The sequence below is a fragment of the Callithrix jacchus genome, chromosome 5 (genome assembly GCF_049354715.1).
Source record: "Callithrix jacchus isolate 240 chromosome 5, calJac240_pri, whole genome shotgun sequence".
NCBI lineage: Eukaryota > Metazoa > Chordata > Mammalia > Primates > Cebidae > Callithrix > Callithrix jacchus.
The window spans coordinates 159,102,513-159,120,364 of NC_133506.1; positions in this window are offsets into that span (position 1 = coordinate 159,102,513).

The window sequence follows — 17,852 nt, forward strand, 5'->3', positions numbered from 1 at the left end:
AGAGCTTGCGGTGAGCCGAGATCACGTCATTGCACTCCAGCCTGGGTAACAAGAGTGAAACTGTCTCAAAACCAAAAACAACAACAAAAACACTTAGAGCAGAGGATAATGTGGAATCCAATCACATAGGATCTTTGGGTCATGTCAGAATTCGAGCTTTTAATCTGAGATGGGTGGCCGTTCCAGTTGTGTGTGTGTGTGTGTGTGTGTGTGTGTGTGTGTGTGTGTGTATTACTCAGGGTTCTCTAAAGGGACAGAACCAGTAGGATATACGTATATATGAAGGGGAGCTTATTAAGGAGAATTGACTCACACGATCACAGGGTAAAGTCCAACCACAGGGCATCTGTAAGCTGAGGAGCAAGGAAGCCACTCCAAGTTCCAAAACCTCAAAACAAGGGAAGCCGACAGTGTAGCCTTCAGTCTGTGGCCAAAGGCCCAACAGCCCCTGGCAAACCGCTGGTGTAAGTCCAAAAGTCCAAAAGCTGAAGAACTTGGAGTCGATGTTCCAGGCAGCATGGAAGAAAGATGAAGGCCAGAACACTCAGAAAATCTGCTCTTTCCGCCTGCTCCTGCCTGCTTTATTCTAGATGTGCTGGCATTTGATTAGATGGTACCCACCCAGACTGAGGGTGGGTCTGCCTCCCCCAGCCCACTGACTCAAATGTTAATTTCCTTTGGCAACGCCCTCACGGACACACCCAGGAACAGTACTTTGCATCCTTCAATCCAATCAAACTGACACTCATTATTAATCATCACAGTGTGGTAACATAGACATGACACAAACTTTACCATTTTAACTGTTTTTTTTTTTTTTTTTTTTTTTTGAGACAGAGTCTCGCTCTGTCAACCAGGGTGGAGTACAGTGGTGCGATCTCAGCTCACTGCAACATCTGCCTCCTGGGTTCAAGCAATTCTTCTGCTTCAGCCTCCAGAATAGTAGCGGGGACTGTAGGTACATGCCATCACATCCACTAAGTTTTGTATTTTTAGTAGAGACAAGGTGTCACCATATGGGCCAGGGGGGTCTCCAACTCTTGACCTCGTGATCTGCCTGCCTCGGCCTCCCAAAGTGCTGGGAGTACAGCAGTGAGCCACTGCGCCCAGCCAACCGTTTTTAAATGTACATTTCACTGGCATTAAGTACACTCACACTGTTGTGCGACCATCACCACCATCCATCTCCAGAACTTTTTTGTCTTTCCCAACTGAAACTCTGTACCCTTTAAACAACTCCCCAATATCCAGTACCCCAGACTCTGGCAACCACTGTTCCACTTCCTGCCTCTGTCTGCCTATTTCACGTGCCCTGATACAAGTGGAATCATACAATATTGTTACTTTTGTGATTGGCTTATTTCATAATGTGTTCTAGGTTCATCCATGTTGTAGTGTATATCAGACTTTGATTACGTTTTATTGCTGCATAATATTCCTCTATATACGCATATATGTAATATACACATACATACATATATGTAGTTCATTTATCTATTCATCCATCCATGGATGCTCGGATTATTTCCATCTTCTAGCTATTGCTCATAATGATGCTATGATCATTGGTATACCAATAACTGCTTGAGTCCCTGCTTTCAAATCTTTAGAGTGTATACCCAGAGTTGAAGTCATTTCACATTTTGAACAGACAGGTGACTTATGTTTTTACTATACTACTTTGGCTGCTGTTAGGAGAACAGGCTGCAAAAAGATGAGGGTGAATGGAGGTGACCTATTAAGAAGATAATTATTATTGAATCCTGAATATAGTTTGAAGGAAGAGCCCACAAGGTTTGCTGGTGGACAGGTTGTTGAGAGTAAAAGGAAGAGACGAGTCAAGGATGAGTCCAAGATCCTTTCTATTCTGCTAAAAGTATTCTTTATGCTAAAAGTGCTCTTTATGTGCCACATGATAGTAAAAGAAGCTTGGCTCATAAAAGTTTCTAAAGCTTCTAAATATGCAAATATTACCTATTTCTGCATATTTCAGTAACGTACTACATTTGTATGACAGAGTCACTAGAGGATAGAAGGCAGTCTTTGCATTGATGTGGCTCCCACAAGTTTATGCTTGGTGATGTGTGTGTGTGTGTATGTGTGTGTGTATGTGTGTGTATGTTTCTGTGTATGTGTGTGTGTATGTGTGTGTATGTGTTTGTGTGTATGTGTATGTGTGTGTTTGTGTGTATGTGTGTATGTGTGTGCGCATGTGTGTATGTGTATGTGTGTGTGTGTGGTGTGTGTGTATGGTGTGTGTATGTGTGTGTGTGTACATGTGTGTGTATGTGTGTGTGTATACACACACACATACATAGTGGAGATTATTGATGCTTTTGATATCTCACTAGAAGCAAGAGAAAAATGTCATGTGTAAATATAACATATCCTAAACAATCATAACCTAATGTGGTTTGAAGCTTATGAGTCTTACATTAGTTTGATTTATTTTTTAATCAGTACATTAGAGCTAATATCGAAATGTTTATTTTCTATTAAAAACGGTCATTTTTAATACTAACAGGCTCACATCATGTTCTAGTATAAAAATGCTAAGGTTATGAATCAGTCTGAGGTTCACTAGCTTGGCTGCTATTTCCTGTTACCCGTCATGCACACAAATGCTCTGGAATGGTTAATTATGAAAAAAATACATCTCAAAGTTGAGAGAGAGTGAACAAAAACACCATCATTATTGAGGCCTTGGGCTCAGTGCTTTGCATGTCTCATTTTATCACCTCAAGAGCCCCAGAAGTCTACACAATCATTTATAGATGGGTAGACTGGGCCTCTGAGAGGTTAAGTAACTTGTCCAAGATCCCAGAGCTAACAGACGGGGAATCTTTCTGAGACAAATACTTTGTGCTAATAACCTGGAGACTGGTTGAGAATTCAACCTCATCAGTCTCCGAAGTTGGTTATATGCATAATACAGCCAGAGTGTAGATGGGAGAGGAGTGTCAGTGCCTGTACCCACTACCACCCAATACCTCTACCACAACAGTTAGGCTAGAGTAACTCAGAATCGGATGCCTAGTCTCCATTCAAGCAGATGGCAGCAGCAAGAATGTCTTTTCTGAGATCTGTGAATTTCCTAAAAGATCTTTCCTTCCAGACACTCAGGGATACCGCAGTTCCTCCAGTGATGTTATCTGGGATCCTCAGGTGAGACTGTTAGGTTTTCATGGTGGGAGATTCCTGTATAACAGATGCAACAGACGCAGTGAAACCGGCAGTGTTAATCCCTCAAAATCCACTCGACTCCACATGTGGTCACGAAACACTCAGGTATTCCAGGCACCTAACTGTCCCTGCCTTGACTTACTGAGATAATTGCCTTCTGAGGGTAGTACGGGCCTGCTGTTGATGACTATGTCTGTGCCCATCAGATGAATAACATCTAGTTCTTACTGTGCCACAGTACAAGATAAAAAAAGAGCGATTGAGCCAAATATGGAAAATGTGATTAACCACGCAACAAGCTATGACCAGAACTACATGAAACCAAGAAAGAACAATATTCGGCCAGCCATCAACCGACAGAAGAGAAGGCAGGTGTGAACCCAAATATTCAAAGGAAACAGCGTCTCGGTCCTTATCCTTATTCTCATGCCCTTTTCGTTAGCTCCTTCTTTTTGATGTTCAAATCAGCCACCCTACACAAGAGTCTCTCCCTCAGTCCTCCACTGCTTAACACACAATCTCATTTCTTCTTTTCTTCTTGCGCTATACTTTCTAAAACAAAAGTCAGCACTCCCTGTCTTCACATCTTAACTCACCCTGCACACTTTGCAAGCTGGCTTTGGCTCCAGTGCCTCTCTAAGGACTTTCATCTTAAACATATCTTCAGGCCGGGGGGTGGTGGCTCAAGCCTGTAATCCCAGCACTTTGGGAGGCCGAGGCAGGTGGATCACGAGGTCAAGAGATCAAGACCATCCTGGTCAACAAGGTGAAACCCCGTCTCTACTGAAAACACAAAAAATGAGCTGGGCACATCTGTAGTCCCAGCTACTCGGGAGACTGAGGCAGGAGAATTGCCTGAACCCAGAAGGCGGAGGTTGTGGTGAGCCGAGCTCACGCCATTGCACTCCAGCCTGGGCAACAAGAGCGAAACTCCGTCTCAAAAAAAAAAAAAAAAAAAAGGCATATCTTCATTTACAAATGAATTCATAATCACGGAATTAACTTGCTTCTCAAGTCTGTTTATTGACTGTGCCGTCACCTGCTAATCAGTGATTCTCTGTTGCATCTCTCTTATCCGTTGGTTTTGATGACCTTACATTCCCATTTCTTCTCCTGATATATCATCGACCTCTTCCTAGTGTGCCTTAGTTTGCACCCTCTTTTTTAAAATTCAGTTCTCAAAAGTGAATTATCCCTGAGGTTCAGTTCTCAGCGCTCTCCTTTGGTCCCACGGCACATTCTCAAATGGTGATGTCATCCATTTTGAAGCCTTAAGCAAAAAATTTACCTTTTTCTTAATTTCTGAGTTCTGTGTACACATTCTCGTTATCTCTTTGGTATATGAGTCATGGTGTTCATGGTGTTGATAATACCTGCTGTTGAGTAACCCAGGAAAAGTCACAACCTTTCTGAGAGCCCCTCTCCTCTTTTGAGATGAAGGGGTTAGATACTCATCCAGGTTTCACATGGCTATTATCAGTCAAGGTTTCTGGTTGAAGGAGGAAACAACCTTGGATAGCCTGAACAGAAAGTGAATCTGTCATAAGATAGCTGGGAGTTACAGGATTGTGAGTGAGACACGGGAGACAGATTGAAGGACTGGAGCAGGACAGCCCCGGAAGTTTACAAAGCTGGAATCACAGACAAGTCTCACTAAAGGGAAAGTTTGGCTCTGCGGACACACTGCACCTGCAGTCACTACTGCCACGACCACAGGTACCACTGCCACCACTCTGCCTCCAACACTACAACTGTGGTGGGTGTCAGGAATGGACTCCTGCTGGCCGCCATCCTGGCATCGCATGCAAGATTCAGAGGTCGTGATCCCAAGATCAGCCAGTGGGATAGTCCAACTGCAGACTGTGCCCTCTGAGCCGGCAGAGACAGGATCTAGCTGACCCGAACATACAAAGGGGATCTCCACCAGTGGGACGGGAATGGATTATTGCACAGCAAATCTTGCCTCCCAGTAAGGAATGTTTACTGCAGGTGTCTCAAAGCTACCTCAGACTCAAGACATTTAAAGCAAAATGCCATCTGTTACTCAGAACACTTGTGGATAAAACATCTGCATGTATTCAGGATACATAATCTTGCTGAACAAGGTTTTACTTTAGCAGTAGTTCAACTGATGCAGTAATTACACTGGGCAGATAATTAACATTGTGATGACTTACTTCTCTTCTTTTCCAGTCCTAGCATATAGGTTTTGTTCAGACATGATTAATGGATGTGTCATTTGAAGGTTAAAGTCAACACAAAGCAAATCTCAAGATAGAGTCTGATCAATCCAGGATAAAATAATCTTGACTTGAGTTCTTGCTCTTATGTGTGATTTTCATGACTATTTCTCCCTTGTAATTTTCTATGATCTTCAATTACCAAGTAATGCTGCTTCAACCCCCTGAATGCTAATGATAGAGAGCAGAACGTGGTGATTAAGGACCTACCTTCTATTAGAAAGGAAGAACATACTGAGACTATGCTTTAACTCTGGTCTTTTATTCTTCCCGTGTGAGGCAGATCACAACACTCTACGCTTATAATAATCATCGTCTTTAAACAGAATATTTAATTCAAATATTTAAACATTTTCATATATCGTTGAAGGAAAAACCTAGTAAACTAAGCGTGATTTGTGCACGTGCAGGCCCACAGATGAAGAGGAGGTGAAGGTGCGCCATTGCTCAGACAGACATATTTTCCTGTGCTTTTGATTGCGAAACTTGTCCCTTGCATTCATGAAACAATAAAGGAAATAACATGTTGTTATTTGAACTTCTATAAATATCCAGAGAGGATAATAAACGCCTTCACCATCTCTTAGCCCATGTGTTACGCGAATTTTCAGTGTCTGGCAGTTGTCACAGATGCACTTCATGGTTTTTAAACTTGGCATCTGATTACACACTCAGTGGACTCTTAACTGAATTACTTATCTGAAAATGCAAACTGCTCACCTTATTTACAATTAGAAACTGCTTCTACGACCATGGTATCCCTAATCCCCAGACTGTGCTACGCTTTTCTTGTTCTTTTTTTTTAATAGCAATTTATTACCTTCTAAAATACCACAGAATTCAATTTCATGTTTTGTTTATTGCTCATTTTCTGTCTCTTCCTGCTAAAAAGTAAGCCCGATGAGGGCTGAGGTCTTTACCTGTTTGATTCACTGCCATCCTAAGAGTCTCAAACAATATCTGGCATATTTTAAGCATGCAATTAATATCTGTTAAATGAGCAAGCAAACACCATGCAGACTGTGAGGCCAGTGTGACACCCGAGACCTTGAGACGTTTGTCTTTGATGTGCTTCATCGCTGTGCTCACCTCCTGGTCTGTGCCCACTTTCCCCCTCTGTACAAACGTGCTTTTTAAGGTTCTCCAACCTGGTCACAGCAAGCCTTCAACGGCTGCTCTCACAGTTTAATGCACTCCTATTTCTTGGCATAATTGCGTTTTAACAAGGACTGAAGTCTCACATTAAAGGAAATCGGTTTTAATTTTGACATTTCCACCGTGGTTTTGTCTTTGCACGTGGTTTATATATTCTAACAGAGGGTAATTTTGGTTTGAAGAGAAATAGACTCAATCTTCGGATTATTGCATAGGATTCCTAATTTATGCTTTTTTGTGAACAGACATTTGTCCAAAGGAGTTATGTCCTTTTTTTCAAGGTCTTACTGAAAACTCTGTGTGTGTGTGTGTGTGTGTGTGTGTGTGTGTGTGTGTGTGTAAAACAAAATCAGCATATATCATAGCCTAATCACAAGGTACTTGGTGTTTTCATCAGCTTCTCTGAAGATCCGGACTTCCCATTGTGTGAATGTTACTTTTCTTCTGCTTTCCTTCCTTTTAAAGTCTATAAATCACCGTCATGGTCTCGTGAAGTTCGATACTGAATTATTTCACATTTCCTAACCAGATGCAGTGAAACCATGCCTATCTGAAAGTCGTAGCTGGAAACCACAGCACCCTGGAATTGAGTCAATAAATGATCTGGCTGTTTTGAATCACCTAATTAAAAGTATCTTTTCAAGATCTCCCTCTTTTCTTCTTGCCAACTTTTATTATCCTGCTGGCTTCTGGCCTCCAGAGGAGGTCCTCCGGGGCAGTCAGTTGGCCTGGGGTGCTGAAGGGAAGAAGAAAGAAAGCGAGGGAAGGAGAAAGAATGTGTCCAAGCCCAGAGCTGGAGAGAAAAGCAGGGCTGGAGGGGAAGAGCGAATGGCTATACTATTGTTTTATAGGCTAATCTCATTATTAAATTAAACAAATCTCCTTAGTCTTTTGAGACCATTTGTATTAGACCTTTATACTTGTTTTATTATTTTGCTTGGTATTAAAATTTAAATTAAAAATCTTTTATTCACATGAATTTGAAGGCATTTTTCCATTGGCTTCTATATATCCCTTGGTTGTATTTGACATGTTTAAAAAACATTTCTAACATCTCTAGAAGCCCTTAGTTATTTTTCTTTATCTTTAGGGCTCTGAAATTTCTAATTGGTGAGTCTTAATGTGGGTCTTGATTTAAAACAGTTAAATTTTTTTGCTAAGAATTTGAAGAGGCTTTTCAAACTAGAGACTAGAATTTTTTAGTTTGAGAAATTTTCTTGTATAATTTTTTTCTTGCATAATTTTTAATGAAGTTTACCTTAAGATGAGTGGGGATGGATCAAGCTCTTACCTGAGGGACTCCTAAATGTCAGCATGCAGTGGCAGCCCTTGCTCTGGGTCGTGCAGTTTCTTAAGAGACGAATTCTTTAATCTCTTACCTGGGAGGCTGCAATATTCAGGCTGGCTGCTGATATTCTGAGACCAGTGAAGGGGAAGAGAGGGATTAGGGGCGTCACCGTTCAGATTACAGACTCTCATTTACCTCCTTCTCGTCCTCTTTCTTTTCTCTGTAGCCATACCTGGAGCCCTTGAGTCTCCATCTTAGAGTCCTATTAACATTTTCTAGGTAAATTCCTCTGATTTCCTGCAGAGGTACAGTCAACTGGAAGCAGGTGAACAGCACATTCTAGAAGTTCTGTGGCTCTGTCCATTGATTTTGAACAATGCTCTTTCCAGCTGTACTTCACTCCGACCTTCTGCGGCACCAGGGTCCTCGAGTCCTGAGCCTTTCAGGGCTCTGCCTGGAAATCCTTAGCATCTTTTGCCAATACTTAGCTAGTAGCTTCCTCCCTTCGGCTCCTTCACTGACTTTCTGTGTTCCAAAAAATTGCTGAAATCTTTCATGCACTCTCCCCTTCTCTTGGCCCTTGTGAAATACAACTTTAAAAAATCAAAGTTCTTTGTTATCCTGTTAGTAGGGTTCAGGAGGGATTTTGAAAGTAAGAGACAGTCTGCCATGTATAGCTGGAACTCTAATCAGTACGTTTCAAAAATGTTCTCTATAAGAGACCTAACATTTCTACTTCAATAGAAGATGGATAAGGTGGGAGACTGTGGAGTTTCAGTACAATGAATCTCTAACAATGCTTTGGCCAGTATAGTTTTGTTTCATCAATTTCATGCACTGAGGTTCATGCAAGATGTCTTTGAACAAGAAGTTCTGCCGCTAGAAATTATCTGAAAACTACTAGTTAAGATCATCTTTAACTTACTTTTCCAGTGTTAATGCTTGATGACTACATAACTTATTTATTCATTCAACAAATAGTTACTGAGTCTCTTCTACCCTACGACAGGCACTGGGCTAGGCACTGATGTCCTCCTACTTGGTACAAACAGGTTTAATAAGCATGCTGCTTTGTATTGACATATTTTTTTTTTTTTTGAGACGGAGTTTCGCTCTTGTTACGCCAGGCTGGAGTGCAATGGCGTGATCTCGGCTCACCGCAACCTCTGCCTCCTGGGTTCAGGCAATTCTCCTGCCTCAGCCTCCTGAGTAGCTGGGATTACAGGCACGTGCCACCGTGCCCGGCTAATTTTTTATATATTTTTTTAGTAGAGACGGTGTTTCACCATGTTGACCAGGATGGTCTCGATCTCTTGACTTTGTGATCCACCTGCCTCGGCCTCCCAAAGTGCTGGGATTACAGGCTTGAGCCACCGCACCTGGCCTGTATTGACATATCTTAAAGTAGTCCCACATCTCACTTATTTGAAACACTACATAGATTGAATAAATTCAAGTGATTCAGACTTATTAGTATCCCACTTGAAGAGCAGACATCAGAATATTCCGTCAACCTACTTCTCCAAATAATGACCTGGGGGACATGAATGTCATCTTTGCTTAGGGGCAGAACGTCATTAAAAGATGATGGTTTTTCTCTTTAAAACATTGCCTTTAATTTGTATTCAAGTAATAGCACAACCTTGATTTAGTTCAAATGATCTAGCTGCTTGATCATTTGGAAACTGATTTTGCTTTAAGTTATATATTACCTCAATTTCAGATGAAGAAAAACAATTTTTTTAAATGTGCAGCTGGAAAATTACTCAGCTAGTAAGTGAAGGCACCAGTTCTCCCCAGGTGGCTGTTTCTCCAGGGCCCCCCAACTCCACAGATGGCATCACTCAGTGTCCCCGGGTTCTTACTTTGCTAGAGCTGCCATAACTAAGTACCACAGACTCACTGGGCTGAATGGAAGAAATGTATCGTCTCACAGTCCTGGAGACTAGAAGCCAGAGATGAAGGGTTCAGTGGGGTTGACTCCTTCTGAGGAATGGGAGGGAGGGTCTGTTTTGTGCCTCTGCCATCGCTTCTGGTGGTTTCTAGACTCTTTGGGGCTACTTGACACATTGCACGTCACCCTGATGTCTACCCGCGTCTTCACATGGTGTTCTCCCTGCGTGCATGCCTGTCTCCAAGTTTTCCCTTCTACAAGGACACAGTTATACTGCATTAGGGCCCACCACAATGACTTCATTTTAACTCGATTACCTCCATAAAACCCTCTCTCCAAATAAGGTCACGTTCTGGGGCACTAGGAGTTAGGATTTCAACGCATGCATTTTGTAGGGGACACGATTCAACCGGTAACACTCAGGAACTTGGGTGTCATTCCTGATATTTCCCCCTGTCTCTGTCCTCTCCACATCTAATCCATCAGCAAATTCTGCCAGCTTTACATCAAATACACGTTGGGTCTGGGTGTTTCTCGCTGTTCGTCCCTGACCATTTTCATTCCTTCTCCCGAACTGCAGTAGGAAATTTCTTACCGATGCTCTGCCTCCGCGTTAGGTTATTCCTAATCCATCTTCCATATGCAAGCCAGAGATCTTCCAAAAGTGCATATTTGATTATATCTCTCCTCTTCTTACAACATCCAGTGACTTCCCATTGCCTAAGGATAAACACAAAACTCCTTTATGTGGCTTACACACAATTTGGCTCCTGCTCCCCCTCTCCAGCCTCCCCTCTATTTTATTTCTCTAGTGCTCTGAGCTAAGGCCAAACAGGAACTCCTTTCAGTTCCTTGATTACACCATGCTGTTGCCTCTAGGCTTTGAACATGCTGTTCTCAGTCTGGAACACGCCTCCAAACTCCATTCCCCAGACGCTTACTCATATTTTAGGCCTCAGCTCTCATGTTGACTAGCTTCTGGAAGGTCAGCCCTCCACAGTGGGCTGAATGGTACCCCCAAAAAGATATGTCCACATCTTTATCTCTGGAACTTGGAAATGTTACCTTATTCGGAAAAAAACGTTCTCTGCATACGTAATTAAGGTAAGGATCTTGGATGAAGAAATCCTCCTGGATTATCCAAGCGGACCTTAAATCCAGTGACAAGTGTCCCCCCTAAGAGACACATAGAGGAGAGCCTACAAAGGAGAAGGCCACATGAAGACAGAGGATACACCTGAGGTGAAGGGGCCGCAGTCAAGGAAACCAGCAACCCCCAGAGGCAAGAAGAGTTGAGGAATCCAGACCAGCCTCTGGAGAAAGTATAATCTTACCAGCTCCTTGATTTCAAGCCTCCAGAATTGTGAGAGAATCAATTTCTGTTGGGTAAGCCACCAAACTTGTCGTAAGTTGTTATGGCAGCCCTAGAAAAGTAGCACAGCTTGTGATCTTATACCAGGTGCAGTCCCTGGTTGTATGTGTCCCCTTGGGAGTCCTCTTTCCTAAGACTCATCACTCTCTCTTGTTAATTATGGGATTTGGTCTGACCCAGAAGCTGTGAGTGCTGGGAAGGCAGGAAATGCCTTGCTCCTGGCTGCATCCACAAGGATTAACCCAGTACCTACGGCATACCACAGATGCTAATATTTAATATTAACAAGGGTAATAATAATTTTTCCTGAATAACTAAATTAACTAATCATTCAATCAATGCTGCAGTTTAGGTACTATCCAAATGATATAGATTTGAAAAAAGAATCGGAATCTGGCACCTGTGAATAGTCCATAGTTCTGACCTTCCTAGTGTCTTTAAGAGAGTCTTCAAAGTAGACAGAATGAACATCTGTAGGAAGATGCCTTAAAAGCGCCCCTGCAACCAACACCATCCTCCAAAGTGAAAAGAAATACAGCGTAATCTAGTTTTCTGTGTATTCTAACCGGTCTTCTTATCAGAACATTTGTCAGCATTTATTTTTTACGTAGCGTCTTATTATTTAAAGTTGTCAAACCAGGGTGACATGATTTTATACCTAGAAAAGTTTATAGTATAATGAGAGAAAATGAGAACAATAGTTTTTCTTTTCTTATAAACATACAATCAGAAATATATGAGCAGATATGTGCTTTCCAAAACGAAAGGAGAACTAACAACGATAGGAACGATAATAAGCAAACTCACAAGTTGCAGGCCGTTTACATCCTGTTCTTACTCACTGTCATTACGTGGTCCTTTCTTTGACATCCAGCATCTTTCCCTTGAGAAATTTCTCCTCCCAAAAGACCTGTTGAGCAATCAATCCCATGACCCTGACTCTTCAGCCAAAGGAGAGGCTGAGCTCAGCACCCTTGCTCCTGGACATAATTTGTTCAGTGGTAAGCATGTGTTTCAAGTAAGATCAATCAGATTTATTTTCAGGGATTCCTGTGGGTGTCACGAGAGAGAGGTGCTTTTGTTATTTTCTTTTTCTTCTGAGATGACCTGCTCTAAAGATGATGTAATCTGAACTGCTCTGTTAAGGCCAGCATATGGGGAGAGCCTGCCTGAGAAGGAAGCCAACAAAGAAGAAAAGCCAGAAAATGGGGAGAGAGAAAAAATCTTGCTGATGTCGTTTAATCCCCTGGATCCAGGAATGGCTGTACCTCAGCCTGATCTTGAACTACCCCTATCTTTAGATCATGACATAAACTATGAAAGAATCAGGGTAATATGAGAGACAGGATGGAATGCTATGGAGGTGGCTCGATGCACTTCAAAAATGAATGCTCCCCTTCCATGGTATAGAGTTGTCACTGGGTAGCAGTGATTGGTCATTAGAGACTAGATTTCCCAGCCCTTGGCATCTGTGTATGGGGACATGTGGTTTGCTTTTGCAAATGGAATGATAGTAGGAACAAAGTCACTTTAGAGCTGAAGGAGTGAGTGTGCCGTCTCAACTCTTTCTTGTCCTCTTCTGTTGGCTGAGCTCAAAGAGGACTCCTGTCTTAAGGGCGTTTTAATTTAAGATCAATAGAAAATGGTGTAGTTTCCTGAAATCAGTCCTGTAAGGGAATTTATGAAAGAGACATTTAAATTAAAAAAAAAACTCAATGCCCTTTTGAATTAAAAGAAATAATCGAATGAGGATAATGGTGATAGCAGTTAAGCGATCTATCAAACCATGTACCTGTCACCTGAGCCCCAAGCATGAGAACTTCACTCCCAGCTCTGGGAGCTGCTCTCACTGGCAAAACACTCGATCTTGGTCAGCTGACTTCTCAAGGCCTTGGTTTCATCAGACAGAAGATCTTCCTCAAGCTTCCTGACTCCATCATTTAGTCACTGGTTGAAACTTTTGCAATGAAAAGGTTATTAAACTGTTGAGATATTTGAGTCATTACTTTGAAATGGAGTCATAGAGCAAAGTGGATGGGCCTCTGTAGCTCGTAAGCTTAACTGTCTGATGATTGTTTTAAAAACTTAGTTACACTATATTGTCAATAAAGCCACCTCTGTTTGGTCTTTGTTGTCCTGTTGTTTTAATCCTTTCTTCCAAGTTTGTAGAAGTTTGAAATTTAAGTTAAAATGATTGGAGGCTGTAACTGCATCCAAGAGGCTCAGAGAATATTTGAACTTGCAGTTACGAATTAAACAGCTAGTCCAAAAAAGAATACCCGTTTGATTATTTTAAGATAGCAATAATTCTGTTATTGTGATGTGGAAACTTGAAGTTCAAGGAAACCTTAGAGGCTGAGTCCACACACTGCGGTAGACTAGTCTGCACCGTGAATGGAACCCACAGGATGCTTGCTAAGCTTCGTGGTGCCGCACATCACTGGTCCCTGCAGCCTGGAGAACCTTTTTATATCCTCCATGTGATCATCTACTCTAGCAGCATCCCCAAGGGCATGAATGCTGCATGTTTTTGCAAATCTCGTCTCTTCTTCACTGATTCGGTTGATGGTAACTGGGTTATGATTAGGACAGGTGGACGGTTGAAACGTCACGGCTTTACTCTGTTATTCTTCCTCTGGGCCCTTTGGATACACAAGCCCCCATTTTTATCTGTCTGGCCATTTTAGACCAGCCCTGAAGTAGTTTGGATTTGTACTGAAATGAGTGAAGACTGGTAGGCAAGGCTAGTTTGGGGAATGAGAAAGAGGTGTCTTGGAGAAAAAATGGGAATGAAAGAGAAGAGTAGAAGGAAATTTGAAGGAGTCGAGAGGGAAGATTAATCCAAGGGCTACTACTGGGCTGGGATGATCGCATAGTATTGTAGGAGTGTGTGTATATATACATGTGTGTGCTTTCACATGCACACTGGGGTTTAAGCCCGTGTGTGTGTGTGTGTGTAAACATGTATATGGTTTAAACGTATATATATATACATACCCACATATGTATCTGTGTATATATACATATATACACACACATATAAATTGTTTATATTGTATAAAGTGTGTGCGTGTGTGTATATATATAAATTGTTTAAGTTCAACTGTTGTATATATATAAAAATACGAAGTTCCAGGGCTGCCTGCATGAAAAACATGACGAAGCGTATTTGAATAGTCTATTCACCCATCATTCACTCATAAATATAATAAGCATTTACGGAGTTGTTAGCATGAGCCAAACTCCAGCTCAGTACCTTGCAAGTGCTTCTTCTCATGATTTCTAACACTCATGTGCACATTTTGCAGATGAGAAAATGTGAACAATTAAGAGAACAAATGATTTGCCTAAAGTCATAGCACAAACAACTCGCTGGACAGTGGTTAGAAGACAGCGACTTTACATTTCAAATGCATTGCCTCTGGCTAACTAGTAATTAAGGTTTAACTTGCCTGATATGATTTTTAGAAACAATTTTCTTCTCAGACACAGAGTATCAGATTTCCACACAAGTGTAAAGCTGATCATGCCTGCCCTTTTCTGGAATTATTCTCTGGTGGCATGATGCCCAAAACATTTAACGCTCATTACTCATTTCTTAAACTTATTATCAGATGCTCCCCTTGGTTTAGAAAGGCATTTTTGCCTTTTAAAATATACTATTCCAAATCAGCTCAAGAGTAGTGGCACTGAGGCATCCTGGCTTCCTTAATAAACATCAGCTATCTAGGACCGTCATCTTACCTCCTAGACTAAAAGTGCTTATAAAATCACATTCAAGAGCATCACATACCAGAGAATGGAGCTGCAGGAATCCAAATCAGATAATGGTAACATTCAGAAGAGCCCCCTAATTTGAATTCTAAAAGCATGGGAAATGCTCCTGTCAAATTATATTACACATAGAGCTAAGCCAAAGGATATATCAAAGAGTGAAAAAGGTTTGGGGAACTCAGCCAGGACCACCATCCATCACTGCCTGATGCTGGTCACTGGATAAATAATTCAAATCCACTGGGCTTTGGGGAAGATCGTCTTGCCAGCTCTAGGCCTCATAGAGAGTAGCCATCTAGACCAGCGAATTGTGATGGAGCTGGGCTCTCTGGTGTTGTTAGTGAAACAATAGCGTGCTCCCCTTGATTTATACACCCTCTGAGAGGGACACAATCTGACATCCTGTCCTGTGGTCACAAACAGCTGTAAATTGTAAATTAGGTGACAGCCACACTCTTCCATTTAATGGATATCCTCCCTATGTTTTCTGGAACAGCTTTTCTTTGCCAACTGTCCTGATTTTACAATCTTCTGAAGCAACCCTTTGAGGCGTAGAAGTTTTTCTGAGTAAATGAGTCAGGTCTTGGTATTGAGCAATGGCTGCTACAAGGAAAACTTGAGGTCCCGCTGCAAATGTCATGCTCCTCCTTGACCAGAGTGTACCCAGGAGCAGATAGTACTTAGCCACTAAAATTTTCTTCAAGTCATACATGGCCTTGAGGATTACATTAGCAACAATTCAAAGTTGCTACTTGTTATTTTGAAAATGTAAAAATTTATATCTGATGATTAAAGGGCCATGAATGGCTTTTGGGGAGTCCATAAACCCCTGAAGAATTTTTTAAACTTTCATTTTATTGTGGTAAGAGCCCTAACACACGATCACCCTCTTAACAAAATTATAAGTGTACAATGATCGCTTACTAGCCAAAGGAACAATGCTGTCCAGAAGATCTCCAGAACGTATTCACTTTGCATAATTGAGATTTGATGTCCGTGAATGAGCAACTTCCTGTTTCTCTTCCCCATAACCCCTGGCAACCACCCATTCTACTCTCTGATTTTGAGTTTGACTATTTTAGATACTTCACATAAGTAGAATCATGCTTGTACCCTGAAGACTACAAAACAACGATGAAGGAAATTGGACACAAATAAATGAAAAGACATCTATGGATTGAAAGATATAATATTGTTAAAATGTCTATACTACCAAAAGTGCTCTACAGATGCAGTGAATTCCTGTCAAACTCCCAATTACTTCGTTTCACAGAAATACAAAAAATAATCCCAAATTTTATATGGAATCACAAAGGACCCTGAATAGCCAAATCAAACTTTGAAAGAAGAACGAAGCTGGAAGCATCACACTTGCTAATTTCAAAATATATTCCAAACAATGGCAACAAAAACGGTGTGGTATGGGCATAAAGGCAGACGTATACACCAGCGCAAGAGAGGAAAGAGCCCAGAAATCAACCCACGTGTATATGAACAACTGATCTTTGACAGATGTCGAGAATACAGAGTGGAGAAAGGATAGTCTCTTCAACAAATGGTATTGGAAAAGCTAGATATCCACACGCAAAAGAATTACAGTGGACCCTTATCTTATACCACAAGCAAAAATCAACTCAAAATGGATTAGTCTTCATGTAAGACCTAAAGCTATGAAACTCGCAGAAGAAAGCATAGGGGAAAATCTCCGTGACATGAGTCCTGGCAATGATTTCACGATTACGACACAGAAAGCACAGGTAACAAAAGCAAAAATAGACAAGTGGGAAAACATAAAGCCCTGAACTTTAAGCATAACCTCCTCTGCGTTTTTCTGAGGTAAGGTTCATATTTTTAAAGCGATTCTAAATAAAACGGTCTGAAAACGTGTTGTACTGTATTATGCCTGCTTAACTGTGCACCTTGGATCCTTCCTTCCAAAATCTGCTATGCAATGTATTATTAGACAAGTGGAATAAAAAGTGAGTGCCAGTCCATCATTTACATTTGTTTGTCTCATTTTTATTATTTATTATTATTTTTAATTGACACATAATAATTGTATACATTTATGGAGTACAGTGTGATATTCTGATATGAGTACACAGTTGGATAATGATTGAATCAGAGTAATTATACCCATCACCTCAAACACTTACCATTTTTTGTGTTGGGAATATTCAAAACCATCTCTTCTAGTTATTCGAAAATTTACAATAAATTGTGAATTGCAGTCATCCGAAAGTGCTATAAACTAGAACTTCTTCCTCCTGCCTAGCTGTGCATTTGTATTAACATGAATTAACCATCCTCTGGCCACCTCCCCATCCCCCTAGCTGTCACCACCTCTAGTCACCGCTATTATACTCTCTACTTCTATGAGAGAAAAGTTTTTAGCTTCCCAGTATGAATGAAACCATGTGATATTTATAATTCTGTGCATGGTTGATTTCATTTAACATAATGTCCTCCAGGCTCATCAGAGTTGCCACAAATGGCAGAATTCATTCTGTATTACGGCTGAGTAGCATTCTCTCGTGTATATATACCACATTTTTTTATTCTCTCGTCTGTTGTTGGACACGTGAGTTGATCAACACGTGAGTTGATCCCATATCGCAGCTACTGTGACTAGTGCTGCGATAAACATAAGAGTGCAGATAGCTCTTCCACAAAGTGGTTTCCTTCCCTTTGGATATATTTCAATGGTGGGGTTCCTGGATCATACGGTGGTTCTACTTTTAGTTTTTTGAGACTGCTTTCCATAACAGCTGTAGTAATTTCCACTAGCAGTGTATAAAGTACATTTCCATTCGTAGTGTATAAAAGTTCCCTTTTCTCTAAATCTTCACCGACATTTGTTATTTTCTGTCTTTTTGGTAATACCCATTCTCACCAGGGTGTGATGATACCTCATTGTGATTTTGATTTGCGTTTCCCCGATGATTA